Source organism: Balaenoptera musculus, chromosome 20 (genome assembly GCF_009873245.2).
Source record: "Balaenoptera musculus isolate JJ_BM4_2016_0621 chromosome 20, mBalMus1.pri.v3, whole genome shotgun sequence".
NCBI classification, from domain to species: Eukaryota; Metazoa; Chordata; class Mammalia; order Artiodactyla; family Balaenopteridae; genus Balaenoptera; species Balaenoptera musculus.
In genome coordinates this window covers 13,617,416-13,644,282 of record NC_045804.1, presented here as the reverse complement: position 1 = coordinate 13,644,282, position 26,867 = coordinate 13,617,416, and the positions used below count along the sequence as shown (strand labels likewise).

At 42.2% G+C, this 26,867-nt stretch overlaps 1 protein-coding gene and 2 pseudogenes across 1 annotated transcript in view; 1 reads left to right on the top strand and 2 right to left on the bottom strand.

The window, feature by feature from the left end:
- PITPNC1 (phosphatidylinositol transfer protein cytoplasmic 1) overlaps positions 1–26,867 on the bottom strand; it is a 258,284-nt gene that overhangs the window by 212,106 nt on the left and 19,311 nt on the right.
- The window catches only part of LOC118886581, a 48,416-nt pseudogene that overhangs the window by 8,273 nt on the left and 13,276 nt on the right, over positions 1–26,867 (bottom strand).
- LOC118887556 lies at positions 23,723–23,840 on the top strand (annotated as a pseudogene).

Genomic DNA, 26,867 nt, shown 5'->3' with positions numbered 1-26,867 from the left:
AGGTGAATGAGTTTGAGTTCGCCAGTGCAGTGTCAGATCTGTGATAACCTGAATGCAGCCTACAGACAGCTCTCATTTTAGGCAGGCTTTTCACTCTCCTCCTGCCTGCCTGATAAGTTTTACATCCAAAGTTATTATCTACTGGGAAAGAGGTTTTGGGTTTTGAGGGTTTTTTGGTTTTTTTTTTGTCTGAGTTGGGTCTTCGTTGCTGCACGTGGGCTTTCTGTAGTTGCGGTGAGCGAGGGCTACTCTTCATTGCGGTGAGCGGGCTTCTCATTGCAATGGCTTCTCTTGTTGTGAGCACGGGCTCTAGGCGCACGGGCTTCAGTAGTTGTGGCTCGCGGGCTCTAGAGTGCAGGCTCAGTAGTTGTGGCTCATGGGCTTAGTTGCTCCGTGGCATGTTGACCGGGGATGGAACCTGTGTCCCCTGCATTGGCAGGCGGATTCTCAACCACTGTGCCACCAGTGAAGTCCCGCCCCCCACTTTTTTTTTTGACTTGCTTGTTTGTTTCTTTTGATTTCCTGTTCATTTTATTTTTTTCCTTTATCTTCTTTCTCTATTCATCACTGGCTGGGATACTTATAAACAAGAAATGTGTCAAAAGGTGATACATTGGATAACAGGATGCAAAAAATTCTACACAACCCATGAACATATTCAAACGCACTCAAAAAGGAAGTGTCTTAGAATAATTTCACGCCCCCTTCCCAGGGCTGCAGAATATATTTATTTCTATAAGAAATTAGCTTCCAGAGCTTCCCTGGTGGTGCAGTGGTTAAGAATCCTCCTGCCAATGCAGGGGACATGGGTTTGAGCCCTGGTCTGGGAAGATCCCACATGCTGCGGAGCAACTAAGCCCACGCGCCACAACTACTGAGCCTGCGCTCTAGAGCCTGCGAGCCACAACTACTGAGCCCGTGTGCCACAACTACTGAAGCTCGTGCGCCTAGAGGCCTTGCTCCGCAACAAAAGAAGCGCAACAAGAGAAGCGCACTGCAACAAAAGAGTAGCCCTCGCTCACTGCAACTAAAGAAAGCCCGCGCACAGCAACAAAGACCCAACGCAGCCAAAAATAAATAAAAATAAATTAAAAAAAAAAAAGTTAGCTTCCATAAGGATCAGCCCTTCACACATCTGCTTCACAGAATTGTCTCTGAGAAAAACAAATACCGTATGCTAACGCATATATATGGAATCTAAAAAAAAAAAAAAAAAAGGTTCTGATGAACCTAGGGGCAGGACAGGAATAAAGGCGCAGACGTAGAGAATGGACTTGAGGATATGGGGAGGGGGAAGGGTAAGCTGGGACGAAGTGAGAGAATGGCATGGACATATATACACTACCAAGTGTAAAATAGATAGCTAGTGGGAGGCAGCCACATAGCACTGGGAGATCAGCTCAGTGCTTTGTGACCACCTAGAGGGGTGGGATAGGGAGCGTGGGAGGGAGGCACAAGAGAGAGCGGATATGGGGATGTACATATGCATATAGCTGATTCACTTTGTTATACAGCAGAAACTAACACAATATTGTAAAGCAATTATACTCCAATTAAGATGTTAAAAAAAAAAAAAAGAATTGTCTCTGAGCCCTATTACCAGATACAAAATTAAATACTATGAGCTGAGGCTGCAGGTTGTACTGGTAGCTGGAGGGTGAAAAGTCATCCTTTTTCCTTTTTTTTTCCCTTGAATTTTATTTTATTTATTTATTTTTCATACAGCAGGTTCTTATTATTATCTATTTTATACATATTAGTGTATATATGTCAATCCGAATCTCCCAATTCACCCCACCCCCCCTTCTTTCCGCCCCTCTTTCTAAACTTCTGTTTCTACAGTGTGGTACTGTTGTGACAAAACACGAGTTTGAGGAGGAAAACAGCCATGCCAACAGCAAACACAGCTGTTTGGAATCCTAGTCTGCATTTTTTTAAATTAACTAAATACAGTTCTTGGTGCTTTTAAAAATCAGCATTAGGAAGCTCATCAGCTACACAGGAGAGAAACTGACATAGAAATGGACACTGTCCAGGTACACATGCCCAACCAGTTTTGCATTTCAGCCCTGATTTCAATTAAAGAAGCATTCATTCAGTACCTACTGTGTGTCCAGAGGCGACCAGGAATTTGTATCACTAAGACAAAGGGCCAGGTTTCCTGGGAGAGACCGATGCTCAGCAGGGTATCACCACCTGGACCCGTGTTTTATGGAGGAGAGTGCAGTCCATTAGTTTAATTAAAAAAAAAAAAAAAAGGCTTGATCTCAGCCCATGTATACTTTCTACAGGACAGGCCAAGAGAAATTTATAGGAGCAGCGGGGCTGGGCCCCTGGCAGGATTATGATAAAATAAAATTTCTGTGGCCTGGAATTTCCTCTCACTGTTCAGCAGTTTCCACCTCTAAACAAAACAAAACAAAAAAATTAGTAGCAATAAACCATCAGCAGGACTGCTTTTTGTTGCTGCGGCAGAGGATTATATGTCTGGATTGCTTCTCCAGTTCTCCTAACTTGACCCAGCTAATGAACATTTAAAAGGAAGGAAGGAAAAATTACCTCTGAGCTCAGAAAATCAATGTTAAAAGTCCAGATTCTAAAATCCACACGTTCTATGCATTCGAAAGTCACTTAGGCTCTCACTCAGGAACTCCGTCCTTCTCATCCAAATTCTACCAAAGATCTTAATTAATCTGGTTTCTCAACCTGCAGGAGCTTAGAAGGCACATGGCAGAAGGGGCGTCCATGCCACTGTACATGGCTGCTTATAATTATCACAATTGGTCAGGGCAGATATGGCCCTATTCATTCACAGACAGGCTTATTCATTCACTCACTCACTCATTCATTCATTCAACCAACATTCATCAGACGCCTCCTCTGGGCTACTAGTGCTCCTTCAAGTTCCTGGTTAAGACCACCCTCCCTGATGTTAAGGGAGGTCTACAGAGCTGTCAAAGCTCCTGATAAGACTCCCACCCTCCACCCCAGTGCAATCTCCTAAGAGACCAAAGACCCTTAGGAGCTGCATTAGTTTCCTGTGGCTGGAATAACAGAGTAATAATACCACCTGAGTCACTTAAAGCAACAGAAATGTTATTCTCTCACAGCTCTGGAAGCTAGAAGTTCAAAATCAAGTTGTCAGCAGGGCCACACTCCCCCTGAAGGCCCTAGGGAAGAATCCTTCCTGCCTCTTCCAGCTTCCGGTGGCCCCAGACGTTCCTTGACTTGCAGCTGCATGTCCCCAACCTCTGCCTCTGCCTTCACAAGGCCATCTTCTCTGTGTCTGTGTCCTCTCTTCATATAAGGATCCCAGTCACCCTATATCCAGGATGATTTCATCTCGAAGTTCTTAACTGACTACATCTGCAAAACCCTATTTCCAATTAAGGTCACATTCTGAGGTTCTGGGTGGACATGAATTTTGAGGGGACACTATCAGACCTACCACAGAAGGCTATCATTAAACTAACTGAGTACCCCACCTCCCCCGAAAGGCCAGCAGAACAAATATCTGAACCTCAACATCCCTGAAGTCCAAGAATCCCTGGTGCCCTTCTATCCCTGCTCTTCCTCTTGCCTCAACTTTCCATACAGCAAAGAGACAGAAATCAAATCATGTCACTCGGCCTTTCTCACCTTCTGAGGTGGCCCACACTCTGTCTGTGGAGCGTGTTTCTCTCTAAATAAATCCACTTCTTACCTATCACTTTGTCTCTCACTGAATTCTTTCTGCCATGAGACGTCAAGAACCTGAGCTTCATTAAGTCCTGAGACCAGGTGTGTGATCTCAATTGGAAGACTGTGGGTTTTGGCCAGGTTCGAGTCCCGGCTGCGTGGGTTCAAGTCCCAATCTGAGGTGCACGGTTTCAAGACTACATGTCAAGATTCATAATCTTGCAGGTCTATCAGTGGATGTCCAGAGTGAGAACCTTCCCACCTCCAAAACAAGCGTATCAAAAACAACCACTGTGGGCTTCCCTGGTGGCGCAGTGGTTAAGAATCCACCTGCCAATGCAGGGGACACAGGTTTGAGCCCTGGTCCGGGAAGATCCCACATGCCGTGGAACAACTAAGCCTGTGAGCCACAGCTACTGAGCTCACGTGCTGCAGCTACTGAAGCCTGCGCGCCTACAGCCCATACTCCACAGCAAGAGAAGCCACTGCAATGAGAAGCCTGCGCACCGCAATGAAGAGTAGCCCCCGCTCGCTGCAACTAGAGAAAGCCCGCGCACAGCAACGAAGACCCAACGCAGCCAAAAATAAATAAATAAATTTATTTAAAAAAAAATCATGTCACTCCCCTGCTTATAACTCTCAGTGGCTCCCGCTGTAAGGGGCCACATCCCAAACTCCTGGCCAGGCCCCTGAAGCCCTTCACAGTTTGTCCTCTTCATCCCTCCATCCCCTCTCCTCCCCCTGCCCTCGCTTCACCCTGTCTGTGCTCCTACTGGTCACCCAGCTCTACCCTTACTCTCCTCCTTGTTCAAACACACCAAGGTCATTCCAGCACTTGCTGACCCCTCTGTCTCCCTCTACCTGGACGGCTGTCCTCCAGATTGTCACATGGATCCTACCATTGTTCAAATGTCAAATCCTCAGAAGAGCCTTCTCCATCCATCTTATTCAAAATAGCACCCATAGGGACGTCCCTAGTGGTGCAGTGTTAAGAATGCAGGGGACACGGGTTCGAGCCCTGGTCTGGGAAGATCCCACATGCCGTGGAGCAACTAAGCCTGTGCGCCACAACTACTGAGCCTGTGCTCTAGAGCCCGTGAGCCACAACTACTGAGCCCACACACCACAACTATTGAAGCCTGCACGCCTAGAGCCTGTGCTCTGCAACAAGAGAAGCCACCGCAATGAGAAGCCCACGCACCACAACAAAGAGTAGCCCCTGTGGGCTTCCCTGGTGGCGCAGTGGTTGAGAATCTGCCTGCCAATGCAGGGGACACGAGTTCGAGCCCTGGTCTGGGAAGATCCCACATGCCGTGGAGCAACTAGGCCCGTGAGCCACAATTACTGAGCCTGCGCGTCTGGAGCCTGTGCTCCGCAACAAGAGAGGCCGCGATAATGAGAGGCCCGCGCACCGCGATGAAGAGTGGTCCCCACTTGCTGCAACTAGAGAAAGCCCTCGCACAGAAACGAAGACCCAACACAGCCATAAATAAATAAATTAAAAAAAAAAAAAACAGTAGCCTCTGCTCGCCACAACTAGAGAAAGCCCACGCGCAGCAACGAAGACCAAACGCAGCAAAATAAATTAATTAATAAACTAATTAATTAATTAATTATAAAAATAAAATAGCACCCATATTAAATGAAGTGTAGGTTTATTCTAATATATCATTATTGGTTTGCAGGATTCCAGACAGCATTGGAAAAGACATAGAAAAGGCTTGTCAATCTATTTATCTGCTCCATGATGTCTTTGTTAGCTGGAGAAGCCCAAGTTTAAATTGGGAAAACTCATGGAGCTACATGGTAAAGGTAGTAGTTCTAGAAAAGCTACTGGGGATGAGACAGGTGCTCAAGTTGAACGAGCTGATGTGAGCCACCAGTCCAAGAATCTGTTTAAAATTCAGACTTTTAATGGTGACAAATAAAAGATCTTATTTGTGAAAATAAAATAAAATAAAATAAAATAGCGCCCATACCCACACCCACAGGCACCTTAGGTCACTTGATTATATTACCCTAATTTGATTTTTCTTTATTACACTCAATACCATCTGAAATTATATTATTTATTTCTGTGTTCGCTTATTTACGGTCTGTCTCTACCAGTAGAATGTCAGCCCCATGAGGACAGGGACGTGCCTGGAGGGCTTCCCAGTTTAGTGAGGGCACACAGACATGTAAAAAGCAGTGACACTCATGGGGTCAGACACTGTGGGGGGATTTCATCTTCACAACAATCCTACAAGGTAGGTGCTATTATTATTCCCATTTTACAGATGAGGTAACTGAGGTTGAGTCACTTGTCAAGGGGAGCCAGGGCTCAAACCAGGTGGTCTGAGTCTAGATCTTGTGCTTTTGGCTTCTAGTCTACCTCCCCAAAAAAGATGACAGCATTTTGCCAAGGGGAATGTAAAGGTTATGTTACAGGCCTGTGAGAGCCGGAAGAGGAAACTCTGTCTGAAAAGGGTTGAGAGCATCCCTTTGCTGGTAAGCTACTGAGTTCCTGGGCAGAGGAGGCAATCAACATGTGCAAATGGACAGGCAGTATAACAGAGAGCGGCAGAGAGCTGATGGCATTCAAAGGGATGCAAAGAAGTTTCTGGTCATCCTATATGAGCAGGAGGAGGGGACACAGGACCCTGGCTCCATAGCTGAAGTGTCAGCATTAAGTCCGTTGCTGTAAGACTCATTCCCAAGCTGCAGCCCTGGTTCTAAGCACTAAACGCTTGACCTCCTTAACATATGTAATCAAGGTGCTCTCTTAAACCAGAGTTTCTGCTTCTGGGCTCCAGCCTTGCTCTGCTCCATCTCCTTGGAGAGCCAGGTTCTGTTCTGAGCCCCAGTAGCAGTGCCACCTGTGGTCTCTGCTGACAACACCCCCATTCAGCCTGTACTGTACTTCTGCTGGCCGCCGGACTATTCTTTGGATGCGTCTTCTCCCTCGGCTGGGTGGTCCTCTGATGCAACTGCCTGCAAGCTTGGCTGATCATAGCAGCCACCGCACTCTCCCTATGTGGCATCACCCACGTGTCCAGACCTGCCCCTGCAGCTGCAGCTAAGCCCTTTGCCTTCCCTACGGCACACTTGTAGCTCTGTCTCCTCTCTAGATCTGGCTTCCGTTGGTCTGGCTCAAGCAAGAAGACAGGAAAACTATAAAAAGCAGAAGAGGGAGAATCATTTAGTGCAGAAGCAATTGGCTCTTTTGCCAAATATCTGCAAGCCGTGTTCCCATGATTCATGCAGGTCTCGGCTCAAATGTCACTTCATCAAAGGCCTTCCCCATCACTTTCCCCATCCCTACTCCCTGCTCCTTTATCCTGCCTTTTTTAAATCTCTACCTGACATTACATTATATTTTTATGTTTATACATTATTGTCTGGGTCCTCCCATGCAGAAGGCAGGAAGTTTCTGGTGGCCCCAGGCGTTCCTTGACATGTGGCTGCACATCCCTAGTGCCCAGAGCAGTGTCTGGCACATAATAATCACTCAATAAATAGTGGTAAGCTAAATGAGAACAACAGTCCCACAGAGCTGAAATCCACAGGTAGGATACACTATAATAGCTGATATTTACAAAGATCTCTCAAGAGATCAAGGCAGAGGAGTATTTATTTTTTTCTTAGAGTTAATTTTTTTTCTTTGATGTTCAGAAAGCCTGTAACAAAGTTTCTAGAACATAGCAAGCCCAGCAAAATGTTAGCTATTATGATAGAAAACATCCTAGAAAAATTTATATGATTTTGTTAAACCTTCCTTATCAGGCACACCCAGCTTGTTTCCTGAGAGTTTCAGATAGCTGGAACTTTCCTGGAGGGTTAATCCACTGGGGAAATACAGGGGTGTGGTTGGTGCCATCTGAAACTGAAAATATCAGACTGAGCCAAACAGAGGACATTTTAAATACAGGTGTTGCTGATGAAATAGACATACAACCCGTTGTCCAAAAAAGTCACCACTTCAAAGATAAATGAAGAAAAGGTTTTCAGACTTATTCACGTGGAGCCCTTGGAGATCTAAAATGTGTGGAAATGTGTGAGTTATGCATTCCTCCTGCTTTATGCTTTTAAGTAAGGGATAAATCTACATTAGCATTCAAGGGCCACAGAAACCAGTCTGTTTTACAAATTACCAGGTAATTAAACAGAAGCACATCTTTCCCCTATTCTTAGTATTCCGCTCACCCATCTAAGTCCTCTCTAGCCAAAACCACAACTTAAAAACTGCAAACTCATGGCACTGTCAAGGAATATTTTCTAACTGTCCCCTAAAACTGCCAAACAAGCTGTGTTCCCGTCATGAATAAGGGTATAAAGAGGCTGACAGGAGGTTAAACGATGGGAGAAAATGTAAGAAGGGTAAATCTCAAGGGTGAGACAATACAGGAAAGTTTTTTTTAGAAAAAGCATTGTTTATGTTAATGATCCTTAAAGGGACAGTTCATCAAAAGTAGAAACACCTAATAAAGGTCTTTCAACATTCCAAGTTTTTTATAGCACAGAGCAGCAGCAGAGAGTTAATGATCCTGAGATGTTACCGTTTATAAACTCCACTGCATGGGAACTGTCTTAAATTCTGTATAAATCTTATCTCTATACCTGTGAAAGGTACCCCTTTTGCAGGTGAGCAAAATGGGGCTCAGAAAAATTAAGTGATTTGCCCCCAAGTAGCTGGGATTCAGAGCTGCAATTGTGTTGTTCCAAAGCGGGGCTGGGGGGCTCTTTCGGCTGCCCGGAGAATTCCTCAATGATTCCCAAATGCTCCTGCGTCACCAAGTTTGCACAGGTTCAAGGCCAAACGGAAAAAACAAAGCCAGTATAGTCTGTTCTCCTAAAGCTAAATTTACTCACTATTTAAATCCTGAAATTGTATCCTTCCTAATGTTTCATGTTCAAACATTCTTCCATAAAAGAAAGGATATTTCGACACGAAAACTCCCCCAATCATAAAAACAAAATTTTAACATGAAAAATTAATAAAAAGAATACTGGAAGTTTTAAATAGCCTTACTCTGCAACATAAAAAGTGGATGATCTTACATCAAGTGCCAAAATTTCTTTTGAAATTTTACTGACCCATGAAATAAAAGACTGGCACCATTGCACAATAGTCAGTATTTTTCAATTTACCCATCAGGGGTTCATGAGGTCATTTTCGTTGGTCAATACCTTCATTCTCGTCTTCCTTTCTTTCTTTTTCTTCAATAAAATAGAATAGAAAAATAGAAAACATCAGGAGATAAGCACAGGTAGCACAAAGGTTAACTAATACTTCATGAAACGCTTGTTTTAATTGTATAAATACATAAATGCATGTTTGTACTGGGTCGGGATGTAAATTGTACAATATATATTTCTTACTGTGGGTCACAGACAAAAAAAAACTTTGAAAGCCTTTGTACTGTTTTTCTTAGAGTAATACATATTCATAATTGAGCATTTGTAAAACAGACAAATTATAAGAAAGTTTAAAATCATCTATAATTCTGTCACAAATGACTATATTAATATTTTTATCTCCTAAGCATAGTATGTTTTTATATTACACAGACACTAGCTGGACACACAAACACTAAATATTCCTAAGTCCTCTAATGTAGCACCATGATTTAAATAGAAGACTGATCCTCAATGGCTGTGTGCCACAAATGGCAGGGAACTCTCTTATTTTTTTTGTTTTTCTTTTGGCCACGTGGCTTGCGGGATCATAGTTCCCTGACCAGGGATCGAACCCAGGCCACAGCAGTGAAAGCGCTGAGTCCTAACCACTGGAAGGCCCGGGAATTCCCGTGGGGGCGGGGGACCACTCTCTCTCTCTCTTTTTTTTTTAATTAATTTATTTACTTTTGGCTGCGTTGGGTCTTCATTGCTGCACGCAGGGTTTCTCTAGTAGCAGCGAGCGGGGGCTACTCTTCGTTGCTGTGCGCGTGCTTTTCATTGCGGTGGCTTCTCTTGTTGCGGAGTACCGGCTCTAGGCGCGCAGGCTTCAGTAGTTGTGGCACGCGGGCTCTAGACAACAGGCTCAGTAGTTGTGGCGCATGGGCCTAGCTGCTCCACGGCATGTGGGATCTTCCCGGACCAGGGCTTGAACCTGTGTCCCCTGCATTGGCAGGCGGATTCTTAACCACTGTGCCACCAAGGAAGTCCCTAAGGGGGAACACTCTTAAACAAGATCAAATAGTGCCATTTCAGATTCTGAGGCATCCATCAATCTCTGTGATTACATCAGTTGATAGGTGGAATTGATTTCTATCTACCTGCTCACAGAAGGAATGCCATCTTCCACCTTAAAAGTAAGCATTTGATTACACCATGAACATTTTCATGCTCAAATCAGATTATATCAGATCAAATCAGATTATATATTTGCTTGGAATTTTGCTTCCAAGTGTTAAATACGGTTTATTTTTAGCCTTGGGAGTGATGGAATTTGTGTTAACAGGTCCTGGTGAGAATAATCAGTTCACAGCCAAGCTCCGGGTGCAGCCAATGTTCACGTGCAATGAAGGATGACTTTGAAAATCCGGCAAATCCGGATCACACGCTCTTGTGAGAGGAGTCGGAGGAGGTTTTCATAGTGAGAAACTGTAAATTGTGGGAAAGGAGTAAAGTAGCCAGCATCTCACAGCGCCACAAAGCCCTACGTATTAATGTGAACTCATTCCAGACAACCAGGAGAACTTCTCCCAGGGGGAACTGGGACTAGGAGAGAGTGGCCTGGGATGGCACCTCCACGGTAGGTATTAAGGAATCAAAGGGACCTCACACTTGCATTTGCTACAAAGGAGAGAAGCACGGAACACGGTGCTGAGAACGTCGTTGGCAGGTGAAAGTGAACTTCAACGTGCATAGGGATTCCAACATTATCGATTAATTTGTTTCATATCAAACATGGGTGCCCTTACCAAGAAATGCAAATGAGAAATCCAATTTTCAGGAAATAAATGTGGAACATTTATATAAAAATTAAATAAGTTGTAAGAAAACATTGTGATACTTCAATATAGAAACTCTAAACATATATTTATATTCAAATGAGTTTCTTACTCCAAAGTATAATTTTCATACTTCGAAGGGTACAGGAAGTTTATGATGATCTATGCAGGTGTCAGCAAGCCAGAGGTTGAGGGCCAATGGCCTATTTGGTAAATAGAGTTTTATTGAAATGAGGTCTCATACTCATCCCTCTAACCTATTGTCTATGGCTGTTTTTGAGCTTCAGTGGCAGCATTGAATGATTGTGCCAGAGACCTTGTAGCCTGCCAAGCCAAAAATAGTCACTAGCTGGCCCTTTAAGAAAAAGTTTGCCTAAAGTAAACTGGATGTCTGGTGAAGCAATGCACCTTCTGAACGGGTGGCAGGTCTTGAATAAGCTGTAGCTATTTCTGAGGACCTCATCTTCCTGCACAATGAACTAGTGATTCTTCTTTCTCTGCAGAGGTCATTTATACAGGGGCATATGAATAGCTGTAAAATGTAACAGGAACACCAGTGGGGTTTGGATTGGTGTTAAAACCAGTTTCACAGAAGTGTGACTTTCAGATCTGCAAGGAATCTACTCAAAACCTCTTCTGTGAAACTGATCCAGATGTTTCAGCACTGAATCCAAATAAGGACCAAGACACTCAAGAAGGAACACTGCGACTCTCTTCATGTGAGACTCAGACCACATATTCCTTCCAGGCTGGAGAATACAAATCTGGAGCCTGCTTTTGAAGGAGCTACAGAAACTCTCTTCTTTACTTTAGCAACCTTCTCCTATTTGCCCTTTACCCAGGAACCCAGGATGAAACCCACATAGATACAGCTGGGAGCACACCCATTTCATTCAACGCAGGTGAACCACGTAACCCTGTAGGTTGAAAGTACTAGTGACCATATTTCACCAGCTCTCCCCAGCAGGCCTGCTGGTGGGGGTGAGGGTGCTCCAGGCAAATATTACCTCCCCCAGGCAAAGCCCTGCAAGATGATGGCGAGTATTTCCCCAATCCATCATGATCCTTCTGTCTGTTAGGGAAAAGAGCTTTATTCAACTTGTATTGCTTGATTTGAAAGCCAAACCCAAATCTCAATGCCATCCTGACAATATTTCTATTAAATAAAATCCTCTCATCTTGTTGGGAGGTTTTTAAATCAATCTGCCACAAAAAGCTTCTCAACAAGTTAACGCAGACGCCTGACTCACTCTCCAGCAAGCACTCCTCCACGAAGAATCAATGGACTTTGTTCAATCTATCAAAACAGTTAGCAGTTGAGCAGTAACACAATTAAAATGCAGCTCTTCCTCATACTCTTTCCCATATTTAAAAAGAAAAAAAAAAAAAAGGCAAGGATGCTGAAGTCTTGGGAGTAACAGAATTAAGACCTAGCTGCTGGGTTCAAATCTGAGCTTCATCCCTTAGGGAAGAGCCACATTTGCTAAGTGCATAGGCCACAGAAGGCACTGAGGCACGGCTACACGACCACTCTTTCTCAGCCCACTTTTATTTATTTTTTTATTGAAGTATATTTGATTTACAATGTTGTGTTAGTTTCCGGTATACAGCAAAGTGATTCAGTTATACATGTATATATATATCTCTATTCTTTTCCAGATTCTTTTCCATTATAGGTTATTACAAGATACTGAATATAGTTCCCTGTCTCAGCACACTTTAAAACATGAGCACACTGAAGCTCAGAGGGTTGACGTGACTTGTCCAAGGTCAAGCACCTAGTAAGAAGCGGCAAAATTGGGATTCAAATTCAGTCTATCCCCAAAACCCTATTTTGTTTTGTTTTCTCCCCCCAACTCTATGTAATGATAGCTGGACAATGTTAAAGGTCTACGACCTCCTCTCTTCCTGGGACAGCCCTGGGGACGTGCTGTTTTGTTTTGCTCTCTGCCTCTCCTTTTATTTGTATTTTATTTTTCCTTGCCTCTCCTTTCAGTCTTTCGAAGCATATATCGGTACAGCCTTTCTTCAGATGATTTGGTTTAAGCCTTCTTCATTACAGTCACAAGTGAGTCATACTTCCTGCAAGTTATACCAGCTCACCTTGCTGGGTTCCAAGGGTTCACAGATATTCAGCTCTCATACTGTGAATCTTAACTTCAATTTGAGGTCATTTCCTGTTGGCCTCATGTATCATCTACATGTGGAATTTGCCTCTCGATAGTATCTCTGGAAGGTCTCTAATTGCCTTGGCCCTTCTAGACTGTGAGCCCCATCAAGGAAGGATTTTCTGGCTCACTCACCACTGTATTCCCAGAACCTGATAAGTACTGACTAGATCAATGGACACTGTGCCTTCGCCACATTTCAAGGAGGTAGGGAAACTAAGGCACAGGAAGATTTAAGATAACTTCTCTAAGACCACAAAAAGAGTGGGACTTCACATAAAGCAATTTAAGAACAGCCATAACCTGGATAAGGTGTCATCTGATAGAGCAACCTGGTTCTTTCCCTAATGCCATGCTATACAAAGAGGTTACAAACAACATAAATGGGTTTTGAAATTTACCATTTGCTTTTCCCAAGTCTTTGGCACCACGATAAAAGACATTGATCCTATGCTGTACGTGTGAATGAATCCAACACAGGGTGAAAAACTAACAGTTCTTTTTCCACCTGCCAAGTTCTCACAAGCACCATAAAGAAGAAAGCCTATGTTCAGCCTACCTGGAAGGGAAGAAGCCAGGGAGAGGTGTGCAGAGGTCTCGCAAAGTACCATCTTCCCCCTTGCACCCAGAAGGACCCTAAAAGAGCCCCCTCCCCACAAATGGACTGGAGCTGAGTATGTTCTAGTTAACATCGTGGACAATGCGTTATTCATGGATGGTGAGATTCTTAGTAGGTTCATTACGAATTAGGACCCACATTAGGCATTTCTGATTTTCCTTCCACTGCATACAGACTATATAAGTAGAGGACTACTGATTTGATCAGAAGAAATACTGGAAAATCAGCCTGAGTACCAAGGCACGAAGTGCTTCTATGAGGAGAAAATATATAAATGTCAGGAAATGCGCTGGAAATAAAAACACAAGCAGAAAATTGAACGGATTCGTGTCATGTGCCTCCAAGAATTTAGAGATCTTGCTACACACTGAGATTTTTGCTCCACTGCTTCTGGCTGCATTCAGAGGCATGCCGACAGGCCGTGACTTAGTAATTCCTGAGAATTTTCCTTTGAAGGTTTTCAAATCGCATTTAATACAAAGCATGTCATAAAAAAGGCTCACTAATCATTGATCAATAAAATATATTCCCTTCCATGGAGTACCTTTTTATACCTCCAATCTGAAAAGCATTGCTTTCCTGACACCCCCTTGGGAATCAAAGGCAGACTAATGTCAGGCCCACAGAGCACAAAGGAAAATGTCTCTGATAACTTTGTGCTTTATGTACAGCCAGAGGTGGATCATTCTGGAATAAAAGAATTTTTTAAAATGAGTCCATTTACTCTGTAATTCGGAAAAAAAGAGGGACTTCCCTTTCTCAGAATTTTCCTGATCCCATATTTAAAGTCAAAACTAGAAAGTATCCCAAATAAGCATGAAAGACTGGCTAGCTCTTAGATCTAAAGCATGTACTGAATCCACAAAACTTGAGACAAGGACACAGAGAAGGATGCATGAGTCTGGCACAGCAACTTGAGATAATGTTTGCTGGATATAAATCTGTCTTCGTAGGAAATACACCCTATCTATGCTCTACCCAAGAATTAGGAAACTTCTAGAATCTGTGCCAATGAAACAGAGCTGACTGAACAATTCAGAGAGAGCTTCTACTTCTCCGCCACATATACCTATTTTCCCCCTCATCCCCTGCACCTGCTGCCAGCCTTTTCCAACCTCCTATTGCCATCTTTCTTGCTTCCACATTTTTCCTCTCGTTTTCTCCTTCTCCCTCTAAGCAAGCTTTTAGTTGTGGTTGCAAGCCACCATCTCTGCTTAAATTCACTGAATTACCAATCCAGTGTTAATCTGGGCAAAGAAGGTGCGGTCCTCTGTCCCTTACAGATCAGCTGGCATAAAAAGAGCTAGTTACTTTGCAATGCCAAGCTAGACCCAAGTAACATGAAGTTCTCACAGGCTGAGAGATCTCTGAACACAACCCAAGGCATCAGTACTGTATGTTTTCTCTGGTCAAGGGCATTCATTTTCATCATGATTATATTAAGAAGAATCCCTAAAATGACTGCCATCCTTGGTTGCTAATGCCTTTCTTTTTCGTTTCCTCCTCCTCTAACAAGACTGTTTCACAGAACATGTAGAAATCTGCCTACCTATCCAAAAAATGAAAAATGTGATGCTCTTCTGATAGGAACTTTTTTCATGAAACACTGAAATCCCATTTCCCTGCACTGTGAATGAATCCAACACAGGGTGAAAAACTAACAGTTCTTTTTCCACCTGCCAAGTTCTCACAAGCACCATAAAGAAGAAAGCCTAATTTCTAGGTCATTACTTACTAAGCAAAGTTAGAATATTCCATTTAAATGTAAAATTGTCTTCTCCTAGGACCAGCAGAGCAGCACTGCCATAAACAAACAAATTGAGCAAGTTAGAAATTTAGTCTCTAATAAAAATAGGTATGGGGGGCTTTATAATAATCTGCAAGGCAATAAGCAGATCTTAGTCTACTACACAATCATCTCCTGATAATGAGGTTATGGTCTTAGGAGCCTCAAGACCTGAATCATCTGTCAGTGAGATTTATGACATGCACTTCCCAAGGGAAGGATACCCCTAATACGCTGTCGTATTCCATTGACGAAGCAGTCAGGGCCCCCATGTCTGCGGGAAACCAGAGAGACCTTTTCCACGGTGCCAAGTACAAAAGTATGCTCTCAGGGGGACAGCTGATGAGAAGTTATTTTAAAAGTGTGCAAATATATATGACCCACCTCAAAAGACATCCAGGATTTTATAGAAAATAGAAGAGATTCAACCCAGGCCTTTCAGTGCTCTGGATTTGTGGAGCAAGGGGCCTTTTAGAAGATCAGGAAGGCTGGCAACCAAGAGACTATACGTAGGTCATGTTAACTCTGCCTCTGCTTTCGTTGCCGACACCACTTTGAGCTTAGGAACCAGGAGGGTCCTGGATGTTGGGACTATTTATAAATCCTTACTTCTCAAATATGGCAGGACCCTATCCAGGTACATCAGCATCCCTGTACCCTGAGAACCCCAACAGGAGGCTGGGGGCCGGAGAATCTAGGCAGAAATACAGCATCTGTCCCAGCTCCCCATGACCGTCTCATTTTCGCTAGGTTTATGTATCTGTAGCTGAAAATATAGGATCTTAACCTAATTTGACAGTGGGTGAAATTATGCAAAACTCCACTGTTAATAAAATAGCCATACATATGAACAATGAAAAGGGGTGCACATTTACATACAAAAAAGGACAAAGCGTTATTTGGAAAGTTAAGTGAGTTTTTCAGAGTTCGTACCTGTGTTCATAAAGAGTCCAGTCATTGCCATGCTATTTTCCATATTAAACACACATGACACTGATATTGGTGTACCTTCAATTTTGCAATCGTTTTTCAACATACAAATGAGGGCAAAGAATGGCAGCACATTTTTACACATAAATATAAAAAACACTCAGGTTTGCTTTTCAGGCAAGCACGATTTTTAAAAGTCAATGTTTTCCTTCCGAAAGACGTGACTATTGCATATTTATCCTATCTAAGTTGGGACTTCATCATTTTCAACCAAAGTTCCTTGCATAACATCCAGAAGAAGGAAGAGGACAACGTGATCTTCAGAAAATGTTATAATTCTTCAGAGAGAAAAAAGTTAGACTGAGTTTCTGGGTTCAAAAAGATGTAACATTTTAGATTTCATGTATTAAGGGCATTGTGAAGCCATTATATAACCATGTCCATGTAACTCTAATAGCCAACAATCTCATTAGCTCTATTTTCAAGAGAGCCAAGGCAATGAAAAGAAGAGATATTAAAAGTTAACTACATAATACATTGGGGGAACACAATTAGCTTGATTTGGCCAAGCATGGGATACAAGGGAGGGGCAGAAGATGAGGCTGAGAGAAGTCTTCCCTGGAGGACTTTAAATGTCACACAAGGGACTTCCCTAGTGGCACAGCGGTAAGAATCCGCCTGCCAATGCAGGGGACACGGGTTCGAGCCCTGGTCCGGGAAGATCCCACATGCCGTGGAGCAACTAAGCCCGTGCGCCACAACTACTGAGCCTGCACTCTAGAGCCCGCAAGCCACAACTACTGAGCCCGCATGCCACAACTACTGAAGCCCACGCACCTACAGCCCATGCTCCACAAGAGAAGCCACCGCAATGAGAAGCCTGCGCACCGCAACAAAGCATAGTCCCCACTCGCCGCAACTAGAGAAAGCCCGTGCGCAGCAACGAAGACCCAACGCAGCCAAAAATAAATAAATAAATAAATTTATTTTTTTTTTAAATGTCCCACAAAAAGGCTTAGACTCACTGTAAAAGAGGGTGTGCTGACCCTAGGGACTTGGAGAAGAATGCGACATGGGTCTTGTTATTAAGAAACTTACAATCTAATGGAAGTGACACCCAGAGAGGTTCATGAGCTAAAGAAAGGCAGGAGAGAAATGAATTATGACGGGGGAGATGGGAAACTTTCCCTGAGAATGTGGCATCTCATCTGGCCCCTGAGGGGTAGGTAGAATTTTGACAGTAGTGGATGGCAACCAGAGGGCATAATAAATGGAGAGGACGTGCAAAGACATGGAGTCAGAAACACATAGAGTATACTTGGAACACGATGAGGATTTCAATCCAGCTGTAGAAGATGTATGGGAAGCACCCTACAGAAAGAAGTTCCCCTCTGCCCACTGTTCTCTGTTGCATAGCACTAATCATGACCTGTCATTATTCCTCTCTGTTTGTGCTTCTTCTTCTTCCTCTTCTTCTTTTTTTTTAATTTATGGCATGCGGGATCTTAGTCCCCCAACCAGGGACCGAACCCGTGCCCCCCGCAATGGAAGTGCAGAGTTTTAACCACTGGACTGCCAGGGAAGTCCCTGTTTGTGCTTCTTTTCTGCTGTTTGCTGTTTGTCTCTAACTCTAGACTAGGGGTTGGCAAACTTAACGAACAAGACAGCAAATATGTTAGGCTTTGCAGGCCATGCAGACGCTGTCACGACAACTCTACTCTGCCATTGTAGCAGGAAAGAAGCCCTGGACAGTGTGCTAGTGAAGGAGTGTGACTGTGTTCCTATAAAACTTTATTGATAAAAATAGATGTCGGGCTGGAATTGCCCCACAGAATGTAGTTTGCAGACCCCTGCTCTCAACTGCATGGCGACTGACTGGGGCTGGGTCTGTCTAAATACAACACCTAAGAGTACCCGATGTGGCAGGCACTGAATGTTGAATGGCTGAATGCAGAAGACAACTGATAGGGCTGTAAAGTTGGGTTGAGGGTCCATCCTATAAGGAAATTTGTTAGGGAGTTTGGACTCATTATTCTATATAGAATGGGATACCATCAAGGTTGTCTAGGTTTTTTCAAAGTTAGGTTTACTGAGATATAATTAATACAATAAAATTCACTCTTTTTATGTGTACATTTCAATACATTTTGACATACAGTCATTTAAACAAGCCCACCTAGGGACTTCCCTGGCAGTGTAGTGGTTAAGACTCTGCACTTTCACTGCAGGGGGCACGGGTTCGATCCCTGGTAGGGGAACAAGGATCCCGGCATGCTGTGCAAAAATAAATAAATTAATTAAATAAACAAGCCCACCTAGAGACATTTCCTTCACCCCAAAAAGCCACCTTGTAACCCTTGGCAGTATCTCTATCACCCCCAGGCCCTGGCAATCACTGTTCCTATAACTTAATTTCTTCTAGAATGTCATATAAATACCTCTTTTTGCATCTGGCTCCTTTCACTTAGTACAATGCTTTTGAAATCCATTGATGTTGGTGTGTGTATATCATTATTCTGTACCTTTCAACTGCTAAGTAACATTCCATTTCCATTAAATGGGTATACTGCAATTTGTTTATCCTCTCATCAGTTGATAAACACTCATCTTGTTTTCAATTGTTTAGTGATTATGTATAAAGCTGCTATATTTTTTTTTATTTATAAATTTATTTATTTATTTATTTTTGGCTGCATTGGCTCTTTGTTGCTGCATGTGGGCTTTCTCTAGTTGCGGTGAGCGGGGGCTACTCTTCGTTGCAGCGCGCGGGCTTCTCATTGCAGTGGCTTCTCTTGCTGCGGAGCACGGGCTCTAGGCGCACGGGCTTCAGTAGTTGTGGCATGTGGGCTCAGTAATTGTGGCACATGGGCTTAGTTGCTCCGTAGCATTTGGGATCTTCCCAGACCAGGGCTCAAACCCATGTCCCCTGCATTGGCAGGCGGACTCTTAACCACCGTGCAACCAGGGAAACCCTATAAATATTTTTACACAGATCTTTTTGTGAATATATATATCTTTATTTCTCTTGGGGAACCTAGGAATGGGGTTGTTAAATCATAGACTAAGTGTATGTTTAACTTGATAAGAAAATTCCAAAATATTTTCCAGAGTGGTTGTATTATTTTGCATTCCCAACAGCAGTATCTGAGCATTCCAGTTGCTCTGCTTCTTCACCAACACTTGCTATTGTTAGTCTTTTTCATTTCAGCCACTGTCCACGCTGCAGAAGCCAATTGGACAAGGAAAATTCCTGGGGCTAAACAAACTTATCATTACATCATTGAAATAAAGACTGGATGAGAGTGGGGCAAAAAGATTCCATGTGTTTGGGAATTCCCTGGCAGTCCAGTGGTTAGGACTCTGCGCTTTCACTGCCGAGGTCCCGGGTTCAATCCCTGGATGGGGAACTAAGATCCCACAAGCTGTGCAGCGTGGCAAGGAAAAAAAAAAAAAAAGACAATTCCATGTGTTTCTCTCTATCAGGGAAACAGACAGGCCTATTTTTATTTGGGGGTCGTGTCAACATAAGGCTGTATGCAGAAATAGAGTCCTTTATGAATACTGGTGTCAGGTAGTAAATGGACACCAAACTGATTTCTGTTGATGCCAGTGAACAAAAGCTCCATCTGAATATGGACCACAGAGATATTGGGTAAGGCCTCATATAGTTTGCAGGACCAAAAGATGGAGGTTTTTTCATGGTTCATGGTTACTGAGAGACATGACAGTATGGTGGCCATAATGAGGGATGTGAAAGAAACAGCACTGGAAGCAAGAAAACCAACAGACCAAGAGATAGGAGGAGCTAAGATTCTGCTCAGCCGCTGCTAGCTCTGGGACCCAAACAAGTGGCTTCTCTTTGCCTAAGCTTCCTCATCAGTAAAATGAGGGGATTAGACAAGATGAATTCTAAGGCCCCCGTTGGGTCTGCAACAAGAGAAGCCACCTCAGTGAGAAGCCTGCACACCACAATGAGGAGTGGCCCCCGCTTGCCACAACTAGAGAAAGCCCTCGTGCAGCAAGGAAGACCACAGGGTCTATAATTCTGTATCTCTAGGACTGGTTTCCTCCAGCCAGATTTTTAATGTTCCCCAGATATTTATCATAAAAATTGGGTACCACAAGATGGAAACATATCAGACAGTGGTCACTCTATCACCCTTTTAAATCCTGAAAAATAATAATACTATTGTTTCCCCAATGGAAGAAAAAAAAAGCCATATTATTATTAACACGTAAACAGTTGAGCCAATTTAGAAAATTTCTAGAGACAATATAGCCTTTTCTGGTGCCTTGACTGAAGAGGAACAGCAAAGACATTTAATTCACACAAATCTAGGACATACTCAGATAAATTTGTTATGAATATTAGAATTTTTTTGGTTTTGAACTGAGAAAAAAGCCCCTCAGCTTTATGATAATGGTTATATGAATTCTTGAAGGTGTGATTAAGGAATCTAGTTTTGTTTAGGTCAGATGAAACAAAAAATCAGAAGTGAAATTATTTTGAAATTCTTCCATGTTGTCATGTCTATAAATAGTTCATTCCTTTTTATTGCTGAGTAGTATTCCATTGAATGGATATGCCACAATTTGTTGATACATTTTCCTGCTGATGAACATCTAGCTGTTTCCAGATTTTGAGTCTTACAAGTAAATCAGGCAGTCTTAATTCTTTTTTTTTTTTTAATAAATTTATTTATTTATTTATTTATTTATTTTTTGCCTGCATTGGGTCTTCCTTGCTGCACGAGGGCTTTCTCTAGTTGTGGCAAGCGGGGGCCACTCCTCATTGTGGTGCGCAGGCTTCTCACTGAGGTGGCTTCTCTTGTTGTAGAGCATGGGCTCTAGGTGCGCAGACCTCAGCAGTTATGGCATGTGGGCGCAGTAGCCATGGCTCACAGGCTCTAGAGCACAGGCTCAGTAGTTGTGGCGCATGGGTTTAGTTGCTCCATGGCATGTGGGATCTTCCTGGACCAGGGCTCGAACCCGTGTCCCCTGCATTGGCAGGCAGACTCCCAACCACTGTGCCACTAGGGAAGTCCCCACAGCCTTAATTCTTCCCTTTACTATTTAGTAACTCCTCTGTTCTCTTTCAAAAGCACCTCCATACTTGGCCATGGGTTGATAACTGCTGAGGCTGCGTGAGGGTACACGGAGAATCATCACACCCTTCTATTTTTGTGTAGCTTTAAACTTTTCCATAATAAAAAAAAAAAGAAATTTAAGCACTTTATAAAGTGTTTTTCTCTGTCAATACTAAAAATATTCAGTAATTCTATAGTCGAACTAATGGGTCCAACTTGGGTGCTTTATTTTAAAAAGGTTTAAGTTTGATTCCCATATTTGGTTTATTATAGTCATGGGGAGTGTTTGCTAAAAAAACAAATTCTTTATCCTCTCCTCAGAAGTACTGAATCAGGTCACGCCACCAAGTCATTCTTATATGCAGGTAGTTTAGAAAACACTGAATTCTCTCTTTCTGAATGACCTAGCCTCCAGCTTTGGCTTCACATTGGAAAAGAGGAACAATAAATTTCATTCCCCCACTGTCATCTCTTTCTGTACCTACACTTTCAATTTCTCCCCCATCATTCTCGACTTCTCAAATACTCTGAAATTACATCCAGGAACCAACTAACTGCAGAGGAAAACTATAATGGAGAAACAATAGATAGGAACCAAAAAGAAATCTGTAAATGGGAAACAATACAATAAAAGGGAAAAGAAATTTAAGTGAAAAGATAAATATTTGAGGAAATAGAATACCAGTCCTTATCATCTTCCAATTTCTTCCCTTTCCCCAGGTCACGAGAGATCAGGAGCAAAGTTACAGGGATGCAAATGAGTGAGGAGTCATCAAGACTTTAGTATCTAGTTGAGTTGGAGGACTTGGTTAATTCCAGGCATGCTGGGGCTAACCTCAAGGTGAGGGGTGGGGGAGACCATAAATATTCAGTCTATACCACTAGTCATAACATCAATTTGTTCCTGAGACTGAGTTGCCATTTCTCTTGTATTTGAGTTTCAGTTTCTTGAATATAGCAACTGAGGAGCTATTCAAGTGCCCCTAGGGCTGGGGCGTCTTGCCAATCTCTTCTTCCCCCAACCCTCACTCCTGCTTTGTAACTGACATCCTGTCCCTGAGTCCCACTCTGAGCTGGAGCATTTCCCCACATGCTTTTCTGATGCTGCTAGGCAGGCTGCCTTCATCCCCCAACCACCTGCCTTCCAGAGGCCTTTCTTCACCTTCTCATGGCCATCCCTGTTGACACCCACCTACCTGGACCACACTGGTGGTCCAGCATAGAGCTGTTGTGTTTTCCAGGTGTAACTCCCTGTAATCACAAGCAGAGAGCACTTCCATCTCCTTCAATGTTCTGAGTACCATCTACCCAACTTTGTGTCAGCCAACCCTTTCACATGATGCTATAGGATGTGATAGGGTATGTTTCTCATCATCATGGACACAATTTTGTCTTAGCATAACTATAATATGCGGGTTCCAAGAAAGGGAAGCAGCTCTCTTCACCCCTCGATACCCTGATTCCGCCAACTGCTACACTATACTAGCTCCAGACCCTATGTAAGAGAGTAATAATAGGCTGGTGTGATGTTGCTTTAATGAACACACACCCTTATTCACTATTAGCAAAAGCTTCACCACCTCAACCAGCCAAAGATCTGTTTAAGCCTCACACTAATATTTACAAGTTTAAAGAGATACTAACTGGATACTGGGTTCTCCGGCTATTGGCCTTTTGCTTGCTTAAAATAATTCTTGTTGGACTTCCCTGGTGGCACAGTGGTTAAGAATCTGCCTGCCTTTGCAGGGGACATGGGTTTGAGCCCTGGTCCAGGAAGATCCCACTGGTCGTGAAGCAACTAAGCCCATGTGCCACAACTACCAAGCCTGCGCTCTAGAGCCCGTGAGCCACAACTACTGAGCCCGTGCGCCTAGAGCCCATGCTCCGCAACAAGAGAAGCCACCGCAATGAGAAGCCCGCGCACCGCAAGGAACCGTAGCCCCCACTCGACAAACTAGAGAGAAGCCCGCTCTCTCAGCCAACTCAGCCATAAATAAATAAATAAAATTTTAAAAAATAATAATGATTCTTGCTAATAAGATAGTAGAAGCCTAAGAGGCAAATTTCACTTGCAAATACTACTTCTTTCCTCTGGGTAATGACTATTCAAAGAGACACTAAACAAAGAGAACGTTTAAAGGCTGAGTTTTCCTAGATGTAAACTCTTATACATTGCTGATAGGAGCATAAATATTACAATCACTTTGGGAAACATTGCATAACTCTACACTCCTAGGCATATTCCCTAGAAAGACAATCTCACATGTGGGTAATAAAAAACATGTTTAAGTATGTTCCCAGCAACAGTGTATAGAAAAGCAAAACTCTGGAAACAACCCACTATGGGTCAAAGAATGAATTAAATACATTACAGCAGATTCATATAAAGCATACTCTACAGCCATAAAAATGAATGAATTATAGTTATATGCATCAATCTCAAGATCAAAATGTTCAGTAAAAAAGATCAAGCTCTGCAATACAATGGGGAAACACAGTCTTCCCAAAAATGATGCGGAATCTATGGCCATACCACCCTTAATGTACCTGATCTCGTCTGACCTCGGAAGCTAAGCAGGGTCAGGCCTGGTTAGTACTTGGATGGGAGACCAATGTGAATACAAGGTGCTGTAGGCTTTAAAAAAAAAAGTGGTGCTGGGAATTCCCTGGCGGTCAAGTAGTTAGGACTTGGCACTTTCACTGCCGGGGCCTGGGTTCAATCCCTGGTCGGGGAACTAAGATCTGCAAGCTGTGCAGCACAGCTAAAAAAAAAAAATGGTGCTAGGACAAAGTGGATATCCACATGCAAAAGAATAAATTTGGACCACCACCCTATACCATACTCAAAAATCTACTCAAAATGGACCAAAGATGTGAATGTAAGAGCTTAAGTGGTAAAACTCTTAGAAGAAAACATAAGTATAAATCTTTGTGGCACTGGATCATTGGCTTAGGGAATGATTTCTTAGATATTACACCAAAAGCAAAAGAAAAAGTACCTTGGACTTAATAAAAATTTAAAACTGTTGTGCTTCAAAGGACACTATCAAGAAAGTGAAACAAGAGCCCACAGAATGTGAAAAAATGTTTGCAAATCATGTTATCTGATAAAGGTCTAACATCCAGAATACAGAAAGAACTCTTAGAACCCAACAATAAAAAGACACATAACTTGAATAGAAATTTCTCCAAAGATAAACAAATAGCTAACAAGCACATGAAAAGATGTCCAACATTATGATTGTCATTAAGGAAATGCAAATCAAAACCATGCTGAGATCCTACTGCACACCCGCTAAGGATGACTAGAATCAAAAAGACAGAAAGTAACAAGTATTGGCTAGGATGCAGAGAATCTAGAACACTAATACACAGCTAGTAGGAATATAAAACAGTGCATCAACTGTGGAAAACATTCTGGCAGTTCCTCAATAAGTTAAACAGAATTTCCATACGACCCAGGAATTCCACCTCTAGGTATATATCCAACAGAAGTGAAAACTGTTGTTCAAACAAAAGCCCGGACACGAATATTCATAACAGCATTATTCATAATAGCCCAACAGTGGAAACAACCCAAATGTCCATCAACTGATAACTGTATGAACACAATGTGATATAGCCATACAATGAAATATTATTCAGCCATAAAAAAGAATGAAGTACTGATTCATGCTACATGGATGACTCTTGAAAACACTATGCTAAGGGAAAGAAGCTGACACAGAAAGCCATATATTGTATGATTCCATCTATATGAAATGTCTGGAATACGCAAATCCATCAATATAGAAAGTAGATCAATGGTTGCCAAGGGCTGGGGAAAGTGGGGAGTGGGGGGTTACTGCCAATGGGGACAGGATTTCTTTCTGAGTGATAGAAATGTTCTAGAATAAGGAAGCGGTGATGGTTGCACAATCTTGTGAATATACTAAAACCAGTGATCTGTACACTTATTTAAAAGAATGAACTTTATGTTATGTGAATTATATCTCAATACAAAAAGTTAATAGAAAAAAACCCAGCAAGCTGTTGAAGACTACCTCCTCTGGGATGCCACGTGTATAGAGAGTCTGGGATCAGCTGGGGGCATGTAGAGTGTTCAATGAACTAGTATCATTCTACTTATTAAGCTGGGCAATAGGTTCGTGAGTGTATTGCTTCATATCTATTCAATATTTGATAAAAAACAAAACATTTACAAGAGCAATAAATATACTTTTTTTTCTGTTTTTCAAACCACAATCAACACAAAAATTGGATCTGAATTTAAATGACCGTAAGTTGGTAGTCAACCTTAACTAAGCAACCGCAGTGTGCAAAACACCATTACAAAAAATTGTGGGGAGTTAAAATAGAGGCAATGACAATCACAACCCTCCAAGGAACTTATAATCTAAAGCATGAGCGGCCACCAGCTCCAGAAAGCCATAAACCAGCTTCCTCATGGAACAATTTCAGCAAAGGTTTTGAGAGTCCCAGCACCAGCTATTATTAAAGAATCCATTTCATACAATTTCATATATAACAATTTCATACAATTAAAATATCAATATATTTTACTTTGAGAGCTTAAAATTTTTATTCTGAAAAGTTGTTTCCTTTCCCTTTTATAAATCTGCTTTTAAGGACTTGGGATAAGGTGGAATTAGACCATAGGAAATTGTAAGGAACTTGTTTATGAGACTTGTTCTTCACTTGAAGTAATATATTTTTAAAGCCCCGACTTAAATGATATCTTTAGATTATCACACATTCTCATCTAGGCTCTATTAGTTTCTGAACATTCATATAATGACACCTTGAGGTGCCTTTTTTGCAAGATACGGTCTAGATAAACAGACAAGCTTTCTAAAAACAATTAAGATTTATAATCACTATAGGTCATCGAAAATTGTATCTATGTTTACAGTTTTACCAAAGATCGGCAAATGCAAATAGTTTTAACTTGAACACTCTCTTTCCACTAAGGAAATCAATATTTTTATTTCATCACAGTTTCTGGGATATATACTCTAGAAATGTATCATTCCAGTAACTAATTCAGGAACATATATCTATTTTAGTATCAACTGTCTAAATTAATACAAGTGACTTGATAATGAATGAATGTCAACTTCTCTTTGGCTGTGGAAAGCAATGGTGTTGGAGAAAGCAAATGGAAATTTGTAGCCAAAGAGCCCTGGAATGTAATCCAAATCTGCCACTGATTCTCTGACATCTGTAAAATGAAGATATTAGGATCCACCTTGGAGGTTGACTGCAAAGATGAAATGAGATAATTAACACAGTGATCCTGGCACACTAGAATGTTCCACAAATGTTGGCCCTCTGTGTTTTCCCCTTTCTTGTGAAAAAGCAAAGCCTTCTTAAGTAAATGTCCACGTAGAGAAATATATAATTTTAATTAAACATTTAGGCACTAAAAGAAAAAATTAGCTTTGCCATTTACTAAATTTTCTCCTCTGCATGGTAAATTATAATCTTGGTTAAACTGTTTCAAAAAAATTTCATGAGAACCTTATTTTTAAAATTAAAACTAATGAGGAAGTGGAGAATAATCCATTCTTAAGCTTATTAATATAACTGAAGGCTTCATCTCTCTACCCAAGTGCTTACTGGTTTCTGCAACCAAGGTGAGCAGCTATGACCTATATTTTAGGA